Source organism: Sciurus vulgaris (assembly GCF_902686455.1).
Source record: "Sciurus vulgaris genome assembly, chromosome: 6".
Taxonomy (NCBI): domain Eukaryota; kingdom Metazoa; phylum Chordata; class Mammalia; order Rodentia; family Sciuridae; genus Sciurus; species Sciurus vulgaris.
The window spans coordinates 2,584,121-2,597,316 of NC_136466.1; the positions used below are offsets into that span (position 1 = coordinate 2,584,121).

The 13,196-nt window shown below is 35.1% G+C and overlaps 1 protein-coding gene across 5 annotated transcripts in view; it reads right to left on the bottom strand.

Moving 5' to 3' along the window:
- Positions 1 to 13,196, bottom strand: part of LOC306663249 (zinc finger protein 124-like) — a 368,872-nt gene that overhangs the window by 62,827 nt on the left and 292,849 nt on the right. The gene's annotated exons all lie outside the window — the stretch shown is intronic.

Sequence of the window (13,196 nt, forward strand, 5' to 3'; positions counted from 1 at the left end):
AAAGGAAAGAATGAGATAAGAGTGCAGATGCAGGCTATGAATCATCACTACAACAAAAAGTTAAAAGAGCAAATGTAGGAAGCCAAACATCATTTCAGTTAAGACATAGAGATTCTGAAAACAAAAAACAGAAATTCTTAAAATGAAGGAAATAATAAACTATGTTTAAAACTCAATAGAAAGCATCAGCAACAGACTAGATCACTTGGAAGGCAGAACCTCAGACAATGAAGACAAAATATGGAATCTTGAAAATGAAGTTTATCTCACAGAGAAGATGGTAAGAAATCATGAACAGAAACTCCAACAACTATGAAATATCATGCAAAGACCAAATTAAACAATATTGGGGATTGAGGAAGGCACAGAGATACAAACCAAAGGAATGATCAGTCTATCCAATGAAAGAAGAGAAGAAAATTTTCCAAACCTGAAGAATGAAATGAAAAATCAAATACGAGAGGCTTACGGGACACCAAACATATAAAATTACAACAGATCCACATCAAGGCACATAAAAATAAAGATAGGATTTTAAAGGTTGTGAGAAAAAGTAGTAGATTACATACAGGGTGAAACCAAAACCCATATCAGCAAAATTCTCAGTTTGGACCCTAAAGCTAGGATGTCTTAGAACAATATATACCAAGCTCTGAAAAAACATGGATGCCAAGCAAGAATCTTAAACCAAGCAAAACTAAACTTCAGATTTGATGACAAAATAAAAACCTGCCATGATAAACAAAAGTTAAAAGAATATACAAACAGAAAGCTTGCAATACAGAACATTCTCAGCAAAATATTCCATGAGGACAAGAGAAAAACAATGCAATTAGCAAAGGAAGCAAATACATTGAAGGAAAAGTAAATCAAAGGAGAAAATTAGTCAAATTAAAAACCAAAAATAAGCCAAAATGACTGGTAATACAAATCATATCTCAATAATAACCCTGAATATTAATGGCCTAAACTCATCATCAAAGGCATAGACTGAGAAGCTATTTTGAAAATCTATATTACAACGAAACAGAAAACCTTGAAGACATCAACAAGTTTCTAGACACATATGAATTACCTAAACTGAATGAGGAGGATATACACAAATAAATCAATTTCAAGCAATGAAATAGAAGAGGTAATCAAAAGCCTTCCAAAAAAGAAAAGTCCGGGACCAGATGGGTTCTCAGCCGAGTTCTACAAAACCTTTAAAGAAGAGCTCATTCCAATACTCCTCAAAATATTCCATGAAATAGAAGAGGAGGGAACCCTCCCAAACTCATTCTATGAAACCAATATCACCCTGTTACCTAAACCAGACAGAAACACATCGAGGAAAGAAAATTTCAGACCCATATTCTTAATGAACATCAATGCAAATATTCTCAACAAAATTTTAGCAAATCTCATCCAAAAATATATTAAAAAGATACTGCAACATGATCAAGTGTGTTTTATCCCAGGATGCAAGGTTGGTTCAACATCTGAAAATCAATAAATGTCATTCACCATATCAACAAACTTAAAGTTTAGAATCACGTAATGATTTCAATAGATGCAGAAAAAGCATTCAATAAAATACAGCATCCCTTCATGCTCAAAACACTAGAAAAAATTGGAATAGTGGGAACATTCCTTAACGTTGTAAAGGCCATCTATGCTAAGCCCATGGTCAATATCATTCTAAATGGCGAAAAACTGAAAGCATTCCCCCTAAAAACTGGAACAAGGCAGGGATGTCCTCTTTCACTACTTCTATTCAACATTGTCCTTGAAACTCTAGCCAGAGCAATTAGACAAACCAAAGAAATTAAAGGGATATGAGTAGGAAAAGAAGAACTCAAACTATCCCTGTTTGCTGATGACATGATTATATATTTAGAGGAACAGAAAATTCCACCAGAAAACTTTTAGAACTCATAAGTGAATTCAGTAAAATAGCAGGTTACAAGATCAATGCCCATAAATTCAATGCATTTTTATACATAAGTGATGAATCTTCAGAAAGAGAAATTAGGAAAACTACCCCATTCACAATAGCATCAAAAAAAATAAAATATTGAGAATTGATCTCATAAAAGAGGTGAAAGACCTCTACAATGAGAAGTACAGAACATGAAAGAAAGAAAAGAAAGAAAACCTTAGAAGATGGAAAGATCTCCCATGTTCTTAGATAGGCAGAATTATTATTGTCAAAATGGCCATACTACCTAAAGTGCTATACACATTCAATGCAATTCCAATTAAAATCTCAATGATGTACCTTACAGAAATAGAGCAAGCAATTATTAAATTCAACTGGAAGAATAAGAAACCCAGAATAGCTAAATCAATCCTCAGTAGAAAGAGCAAAGGAGGGGGTATCACAATACCAGAATTTCCACTCTACTACAAAGCAATAGTACCAAAAACAGCGTGGTATTGGTACCAAAATAGGCAGTTAGATCAATGGTACAGAATAGAGGACATGGACACAAACCCAAATAAATACAATTTTCTCATACTAGACAAAGGGGCCAAAAATATGCAATGGAGAAAAGATTGCCTCTTCAACAAATGGTGCTGGGAAAACCATATGCAACAGAACGAAATTAAATCCCTATCTCTCACCCTGCACATAACTCAACTCAAAATGGATCAAGGACCTCGGAATCAGACCAGAGACCCTGCACCTTATAGAATAAAAAGTAGGTCCAAATCTTCCACTTGTTGGTTTAGGATAAGACTTCCTTAACAGGACTCCCATAGCACAAGAAATAAAAGCAAGAATCAACAACTGGGATAGATTCAAACTAAGATGTTTTCTCTCAGCAAAGGAAACTATCAGTAAAGTGAATAGAGAACCTACAGAGTGGGAGAATATCTTTTCCACTCATACTTCATCTAGAGCACTAATTTCCAGAATCTATAAAGAACTCAAAACACTCTACACCAAGAATACAAATAATCCAATCAACAAATGGCCTAAGGAAATGAGCAGACACTTCACAGAAGTAGATCTACAACCAATCAACAGATATATGAAAAAATGTTCAACATCTCTGGTAATAAGAGAAATGCAAATGCAAACTACCCTAAGATTCCATCTCACCCCAATTAGAATGGTGATTATCAAGAACACAAGCAACAATAGGTGTTGGCGAGGATGTGGGGAAAAAGGAACACTCATAACATTGCTGGTGGGGTTGCAAATTAGTGCAGCCACTCTGGAAAGCAGTATGGATATTTCTCAGAAAGCTTGGAATGGAATCACCATTTGGTCCAGCTGTCCCACTCCTTGGCCTATACCCAAAGGATCTAAAATCAGCATACTACAGAGATACAGCCACATCAATGTTCATAGCTGCTCAATTCACAATAGCCAGACTATGTGATGCCCTTCAATTGACGAGTGGATAAAGAAACTGTGGTATATATACACAATGGAATATTACTCAGCCATAAAGAATGACAAAATTATGGCATTTGCAGGCAAATGGATGAAATTGGAGAATATCATGCTAAGTGAGATAAGCCAATCTCAAAAAGACAAGGGACGAATGATATCGCTAATAAGTGGAGGATGACACATAATGGGGGGGAGGGAAGGGTTAGTGTTAGGGTTAGAGTTAGGGTTAGGGAGGGGGGAAAATATGGAGGAAGAAAGTACTGTATAGAGGGTAAAGAGGGGTGGGAGGGGTGGGGGAAGGGGAAAAAATAACAGAATGAATCAAACAACATTACTGTATGTGGATTTATGATTACACAAATGGTATGCCTTTGCGCCATGTACAAACAGAGAGGCAACATGTATCCCATTTGTTTACAATAAAATAAAAAAAAAAAGCAGGGTTTTCCATCCTCATATCAGATAAAGTGGACTTCAAGCTGAAGTTAGACAGAAGGGATAAAGACGGACATTTCATACTGCTTAAGGGAATAATACACCAACAAGGCATAAGAATCAGAAATATTTATGCCCCAAACAATGGAGCATCTACATACATCAAACAAACCCTTCTCAATTTCAAGAGTCAAATAGACAACAGCACAATAACACTGGGTGTCTTTAACATACCTCTCTCACCAGTGAACAGATCTTCTAAACAAAAACTGAACAAAGATGTAATATGATTAAATAATACACTCAATGATTTATACTTAATGGACATAATAGAATATTTTATGCATCAAAAAGTGAATACACATTCTACTCAGCAGTACATGAATTATACTCTAAAATAGACCATATGTTATGCCACAAAGCAACCCTCAACAAATACAAATAAATAGAAATTCTACTCTATATTCTATCAGATCATAATGAAATGAAACTAGAAATCAATGATAAAATAAAAAATAGAAGCTACTCTAACACCTGAATACTAAATAGCTTGCTATTAAGTGATGAAACAATAAAAGAAGTCAGAGAGAAAATAAAAGTTACTTAGAGGTAAAAGAGAATACCAATACAACATAAAAAAATCTCTGGGACACTATGAAGACAGTCCTAAGAGGAATGTTCTTCGCATTTAGCTCATACATTAAATGAATAAAAAATCAACAATTAAATGATCTAACATTACATCTCAAAGCCCAAGAAAAAGAAGAACTAATCAACAACAAAAGCAGCAGAAAGCAGGAAGTAATTAAAATCAGAGTGGAAACCAATAAAATAAACAATTGACAAAACAAAACTTGGTTCTTTGAAAAAAATAAATAAAATTGATAAACCTTTAACCATACTACCAAAGAGAATGAGAGAAACCCAAATTACTAAAATTTGTGATGAAAAGGGAAATACCACAACTGACACTTCAGAAATACAGAAGATAATTAGAAACTATTAAGAAAATTTATACTCAAATACAGTAGAAAAACTTGAAGACATCGACAGATTTCTAGAGATATATAATCTACCGAAACTGAAGCAAGAGAACATATGCAATTTAAACAGATTGATTCAAGCATTGTAATAGAAGATACCATCAAAAGACAATTAATACAACAAATCCCAGGAACAGACAGATTCTCAGCCAAGTTCTGCAAGATCTTCAAAGAAGAATTAACTCCAAAATTTCTCAAAGTATTCCATGAACCAGAAAAGGAGGGAACCCTTCCAAACGCATTCTATGAGAATAGTATCATCCTTATACCAAAACCAGACAAAGACACACCAAGGAATGGAAACTTCAGATCAACATCCCTAAGGAACAAATAGATGCAAAAATTCTCAATAAAATTTTGGCAAATCACGTAAAAAACATAGTAAACAGGTAGTGCACCACAATGAAGTGGGGTTCATCCCAGGGAATTAGGGTTGGCTCAACCTATGGAAATCAATAAACATAATACATCGCATCAACAGACAAAAAGGCAAAATTTATATGATCATCTCATTAGACATAGAAAAAGCATTTGTCAAAATACCACCGCTATGCATTTAAAACACTAGAAAAAATGGGCTAGTAGTAACATACCTCAACATTGTAAAAGACATCTATGCTAAGTCGAAGGCCAACATCATTCTAAAATGAGAAAAATTGAAAGCATTCCCTCCAAAAACTTGAACAAGTCAGGGATGTTCTCCTTTCACCACTTCTATTCAATCTCGTCCTTGAAACTCTAGCCAGAAAAATCAAATGAAATAAACTAAAGGAATATGAATAGGAGAAAAGGAACTCAAACTATCACTATTTGCCACTAACATTATTCTATATATAGAAGATTCAAAAAATTCATCAGTAAACATCTAGCACTCATAAAGAAATTCAGCAAAGCAGCATGATATAAAATCAGTACCTATAAATCAAATGAATTTATATACAAAAGCAATGAATCCACTGCAAGAATAATTAGGAAAACTAACTCATTAACAATAGCCCCCCAAAAAAACAATTTGGAGTCAATCTAACAAAAGAGGTTAAACACCTCTACAATCAAAAGCACAAAAAGAAATTGAAGAAGACCTTAGAAGATGGAAAGGTCTTCCATGTTCTTGGATAGGCAGAACTAATATTGTCAAAATAGTCATATTACAAAAAAAAAATAGATTTAATGCAGTTCCAAATTAAATCCCAATGATTTTCCTCATAGAAAGAGAGAAAGCAATCATAAAATTCATTTGGGAAAATAAGAGATGCAGATAGCTAAGACAATCCCTAGCAAGAAAAGTGAAGCAGGAGGCATCACAATACCAGACCTTAAACTATACGACAGAGCAATAGTAACAAAAACTGCATAGTATTGGAACCAACCTATGCAGATAGACCAGTGCTTCAGAATAGAAGACACAGAGAAAACTCACATACAGTTTTCTCATACTAGACAAAGGTGCCAAAATATACCACATGGAGAAAAGTTAGCCTCTTCAACAAATGATCCTAGGAAAACTGGAAATCCATCAGTAACAGCTGAAATTAAATCTATCTCTCACTCGGCACAAAATAACCTCAAAGTAGATCAAAGGCTCAGGTACTAGAACAGAGATTCTGTGCCTAATAGAAGAAAATGTAGGCTCAAATCTTTATCATGTCGACTTAGGACATGACTTCCTTAACAAGACTCCCAAAGCACAATAAATAAAAACAAGAATCAATACATGTAATGGATTCAAACTACAAAGTTTCTTCTCAGCATAGAAGACAATCAATCATGTGAAAAGAGAGCCTACAAAGTGGGAAAAAATCTTCATCTCATGCACATCAGATAGAGCACTAATCTCCAGGATATATAAAGAACTCAAAAAACTTCACACAAAAACACAAATAACCCAATCAATAAATGGGTTCAGGAACTGAACAGACACTTCACAGAAGAAATACAACTGGTCAACAAACATATGAAAAAGTGTTCATCACCTCTAGCGATTAGAGAAATGCAAATCAAAACTACTCTAAGATTTCATCTCACTCCAGTCAGAATGACAATTATCAAGAATAAAAGCAACAATAAGTGTTGGCAAGTATGTGGGGGCAAAGGTGCACACATACATTGCTGGTGGGACTGCAGATTGGTGCCACCACTCTAGAAAGCAGTATGGAGATTCCTTAGAAAACTTAGAATGGAACCACTATTCCAGCAATCCCACTCTTTGGTTTTTGCCTAAAACACTTAAAATCAACATACTACAGTGATGCAGGCACATCAATGTTTATGGCAGCTCAATTCACACTAGCTAAACCATGGAAAGAACCTAGATGCCCTTCAACAGATGAATGGAAAAGAAATTGTGGTACATATACACAATGGAATATTACTCAGCCTAAAAGAAGAATGAAATTATGGCATTTGCAGGTAAATGGATGGAACTGTAGAATATCATGCTAAGGAGAATAAGCCAATCTCAGAAAGTCAAAGTTCCAATGTTTTCTCTGATAATCAGATGCTGAACCATAGAGGGAGATGGGCGAGGAACAATGAAGGAAGTTTGAAATATGCAGAGGAGAATGAGGGGAGAGGTGAGGTGGTAGGGATGGGGAAGACAGTAGAATGAGACAGATATTATTACCCTATACACATGTATGATGATGCTACTGGTGTCACTCAGCACCATGTACAGCCACAAGAACGGGAAGTTATGTTCCATTTCTGTACAATGTGTCAAAATATGTTCTACTGCCATGTGTAATCAATTAGAAAAACTTTTTAAAACTATATGTAATACATAGAGATATGTAATATCTTCTCCAGTATCCAGTAACAGGTTAAGTGTATACTTGAATCTTGTATTTTACACATTTTCTAAAATCTGACTGACCTTAATTAAGTAAAAATTTATCTTCTCTAAATTTCAATATCATAATTCGTATTTGATTAAAATTAATGGTCTGCTAATTAAACTCATTCAGGAATGATGACCATAAAAATATTTTCTTCTTCATTTGAAACAGAGATGTTCTAAATAATATTGCCTCATAAAAACTTAGTTTTTATATCATATCATAAATATATTTATCATAAATATTTATAAATGTTTATAGTGTAATATATTTCAATTTTTTTAATTCAATTTTTTCCTATTTCCCACTAAAGATATGTGTTAATTACTATATTTCAAAATCACTACTGTGACGTAACTTTTACATTTTTTTATTTCAATTATTTATTTCTTAAATTTTAGGTGCATTTCTAATACAAATGTTAATGATGATCTTGAAATCAGTGAAGACAAACAAAAATCTTTAGAGAAACTGAACAAACAACAAAGCATTCTCAATTTCACAGGATTAGACGAAGGAGAACAAAGGGAAGGGAGGGGAAAGACAGTAGAATGAAAGGGACAGACTTTCTGCATTCTCATAGGACTACACAGTCAACCTAACTCCTCATCATGTGCTGCAGGCCTGGATATCCAGTAAGCTAAGGAGGCATCTCCAAGAATGGGTGCCCGCAGAGGGAGGCCCACAGAGTGAGGCCACCTTGCTGAGCATCAGGAGAACTCATTGGCACCATGCACTCCTTCCTTTTGAAATGTGAAGGACGTTCCCTGGGACCTCAACATGTCCCTCTGAAGTGTAAAGGCCCTGTGCAGGCTCTGGGTGGAAGGCTAGAGATTCACTGAAGGCCTGGCAAGGGGCCAGGCTCCCTCAGCACATCTGCTTCTGTAAACACACTTCCCACTTGAAGACCCTTACACACAATCATATATCGATTTTTGGAAACCTTGTGCCCAATTATGTTCCATTTTAGACTAGAAAGCTTATGATCCTAGGTAGTCTATAAATGTGAAAAATTGTTAAGGGGTTCTCAGAATTTTGGAGTGCTAATGTCCTCTGGGAAAAATAAAGTCAGGTTCCTCCCATTCTTTGAGTGCCTTTTGGGGCTTCTCGTGTGATTCCCACAACAATACAACCACAAGACTGGGAAGTTATACTCCACGTATGGATGACATGTCAAAATACATTCTACTGTCATGGTAAACTAAAAACAGATGAATTTTTAAAAAATTCTCATAAAATACAACTCATGACATGTGTCATTAATTAAACTTTGGATATTTGAACCATGCTATAAACAGTACTCTTGGTTGCAGCTTTCATGATGTGAGCCTGAACCAGTTAGGCACTTGCACAGACTGTGGGGTGGGGGGGAGGGAGAGAGAGAGAGAGAGCGAGATCGCGCAAGGGCTTCAGAACCCTGTTTTCAAGGAAAAGCCATCATATGACCATGAAGCACTCTGTACTAAGACTTCCAGATGGGCTCTTTCTGATCTAATACTCTCAGAAAACATGAGAGATTGAAAAAAATCATCATATTTATTAAACCTATTAGGTTTTGAGGTGATTATAAGCAAATGGAACTGGAATCTTTAACTGTGGACTCCCAAGGGTGAATTCCCACAGGAAACATTTATTTGCATATCTGGTTAAATCTTATTTGCATATATTTTCATTAGTACTTGCAATGGTTTAAATGAATGATGTTATTCCATTAAAAGGTCGTGATGAAACTTGATCCCCAATGCAACACATTAACGAATGTGGCCTTTGGGCCTTTTTCTTCAATCATCTGCAGGGTCTGTGGTCTGATTCCAAGGTCCTTAATCCATTTTGAGTTTACTTTCGTGCATGGTGAGAGATATGGGTTTAGTTTCATTCTGTTGCATATGGATTTCCAATTCTCCCAGCACCATTTGTTGAAGAGGCTATCTTTTCTCCATTGCATATTTTTGGCACCTTTGTCTAGTATGAGAAAATTGTATTTATTTGGGTTTGTGTCCGTGTCCTCTATTCTGAACCATTGATCTACCTTTCTGTTTTGGTACCAATACCATGCCGTTTTTGTTACTATTGCTTTGTAGTAGAGTTGAAGACCTGGTATTGCAATACCCCCTGTTTCACTCTTCCTGCTAAGGATTGCTTTAACTATTCTTGGTTTCTTATTCTTCCAAATGAATTTCATAATTGCTTGCTCTATTTCTGTAAGGTACATCATTGGGATTTTAATTGGAATTGCATTGAATTTGTATAGCACTTTAGGTAGTATGGCCATTTTGACAATATTAATTCTTCCTATCCAAGAACATGGAAGATCTTTCCATCTTCTGAGGTGTTTTTTAATTTCTTTCTTTAGTGTTCTGTAGTTCTCATTGTAGAGGTCTTTCACCTCTTTTGTGAGATTGATTCCCAAGTATTTTATTTTTTTCGAGGCTATTGTGAATAGGGTAGATTTCCAAATTTCTCTTTCTGAAGATTCATCACTTATGTATAAAAATGCATTGGAATTATGAGCATTGATCTTGTAACCTGCTACTTTACTGAATTCACTTATGAGTTCTAAGAGTTTTCTGGTGGAATTTCCAGGTTCCTCTGAATATATAATCATGTCATCAGAGAACAGGGATAATTTGAGTTCTTCTTTTCCAATTTGTATCCCTTTAATTTCTTTGGTTTGTCTAATTGCTCTGGCTAGAGTCTCAAGAATGATGTTGAATAGAAGTGGTGAAAGAGGGCATCCCTGCCTTGTTCCAGTTTTTAGGGGGAATGCTTTCAGTTTTTCACTATTTAGAATGATATTAGCCATGGCCTTAGCATAAATGGCCTTTATAATGTTAAGGAATGTTCCCACTATCTCTATTTTTTCTAGTGTTGTGAGCATGAAGGGGTGCTGCATTTTATCAAATGCTTTTTCTGCATCGATTGAAATAATCATGTGATTCTTGACTTTAAGTCTATTGATATGGTGAATTACATTTATTGATTTCCTGATGTTGAACCAACCTTGCATCCCTGGGATGGAACCCACTTGATCATGGTGCACTATCTTTTTAATATGTTTTTGTATGCGATTTGCTAAAATTTTGTTGAGAATTTTTGCATCGATATTCATTAAGGATATTGGTCTGAAATTTTCTTTCCTTGATGAGTCTCTGTCTGGTTTAGGTGTCAGTGTGTTATTGGCTTCATAGAATGAGTTTGGGAGGGTTCCCTCCTCTTCTATTTTATGGAATACTTTGAGAAGTATTGGAATGAGCTCTTTTTTAAAGGTTTTGTAGAACTTGGGTGAGAACCCATCTGGTCCCGGACTTTTCTTTGTTGGTAGGCTTTTGATGACTTCTTCTATTTCAGTACTTGAAATTGGTCTATTTAAATTGTGTATGTCCTCCTCGTTCAGTTCAGGCATTTCATATGTCTCTAGAAACCTGTTGATGTCTTCGAAATTTTCTATTTTGTTGGAGTATAGATTTTCAAAATAGCTTCTAATTATGTTTTGTATTTCCATCCTGTCTGTTGTGATATTTCCTTGTTCATTCCGAATTTTAGAGATTTGGGTTTTCTCTCGTCTTCTCTTTGTTAGTGTGGCTAAAGGTTTATCAATTTTGTTTATTTTTTCGAAGAACTAATTATTTATTTTGTCAATTTTTTGTATTGTTTCTTTTGTTTCAATTTCATTGATTTCAGCTCTGAGTTTAACTATTTCCTGTCTTCTACTACTTTTGGTGCTGGTCTGTTCTTCTTTTTCTAGGGCTTTGAGCTGTAGTGTGAATTCATTTATTTGTTGAGTTTTACTTCTTTTATTAAATGCACTCCATGAAATAAATTTTCCTCTAAGTACTGCTTTCATAGTGTCCCAGAGATTTTGATATGATGTGTCTTTGTTCTCATTTACCTCTAAGAATTTTTAAATTTCCTTCCTAATATCTTCTGTTATCCATTCATCATATAATTGCATATTGTTTAATCTCCAGATGTTGGAATAGTTTCTGTGTTTTACTCTTTCATTTCTTTCTATCTTCAATCCATTATGATCTGATAGAATACAAGGTAGTGCCTCTATCTTCTTGTATTTGCTAACATTAGCTTTGTGGCATAATATATGGTCTATTTTAGAGAAGGATCCATGTGTTGCTGAGAAGAAAGTGTATTCGCTCTTGGTTGGATGGTATATTCTATAAATGTCCGTTAAGTCTAAATTATTGATTGTGTTATTGAGATCTATGGTTTCTTTTTTCAATTTTTGTCTGGAAGAATTGTCCAGTGGTGAGAGAGGCGTGTTAAAATCACCTAGTATTATTGTGTGATGGTCTACTTGGTTTCTGAAATTGAGAAGGATTTGTTTGACATACATGGATGAGCCACTGTTTGGGGCATAGATGTTTATGATTGTTATATCTTGCTGATTTATGCTTCCCTTAAGCAGTATGAAATGACCTTCTTTATGCCTTCTGACTAACTTTGGCTTGAAGTCCACATTATCTGAAATGAGGATGGATACTCCAGCTTTTATGTTGATTCCATGTGCATGGTATGTTTTTCCCCATCCTTTCACCTTTAGTCTATGGGTATCTTTTTCTATGAGGTGAGTCTCTTGTAGGCAACATATTGTTGGATCCTTCCTTTTAATCCAGTCTGCCAGTCTATGTCTTTTGATTGATGAATTCAGGTCTTTAACATTCAGGGTTATTATTGAGGTATGATTTGGTTTCCCAGTCATATGGTTCATTTTTTTTATTTTATTTATTTATTTATTTGACACTACTTGGTTCCTCCTTTATTTGACAATTCCTTTAGGATAATTCCTCCCTTTGCTGATTTGCTTCTTTGTTTTTCATCTCTTCCTCATGGAATATTTTGCTGAGAATGTTCTGTAATGCTGGATTTCTTTTTGTAAATTCTTTTAGCTTTTTTTATCATGGAAGGATTTTATTTCATCATCAAATTTGAAGGTAAGTTTTGCTGGGTATAATATTCTTGGTTGGCATCCATTTTCTTTCAGGGCTTGAAAAAATGTTGTTCCAAGCCCTTCTAGCTTTTAGGGTCTGGATTGAAAAATCTGCTGATATCCATATTGGTTTCCCCCGAATGTAATTTGGTTCTTTTCTCTCACAGCCTTTAAAATTCTGTCTTTATTTTGTATGTTAGGTATTTTCATTATAATGTGCCTTGGTGTAGGTCTGTTGTAATTTTGTGTATTTAGAGTCCTATAAGCTTCTTTTTTTTTTTTTTTTTTCCATACAGGGAACCATTTATTTGCACAGACGAATTCACATGTGCATGGGGGAACGGGGAGAAGCAAAGAGGGAAGATGCCGAATGGCTTGTCTCAGACATAGGAATTTCGCGGGCTGAGAGGAACCAATCACAGAGGAGAATTCTTACAGACTGACTGATGGGCCAATGACATAATGGGACGTAATGCTGGAGGCAGGAAGCAATGTAAGCCGGAAATTCCTGTAACGTGAGAGGCGGGTAAATGCAGATTGACAGGTCGTTGGAAAGT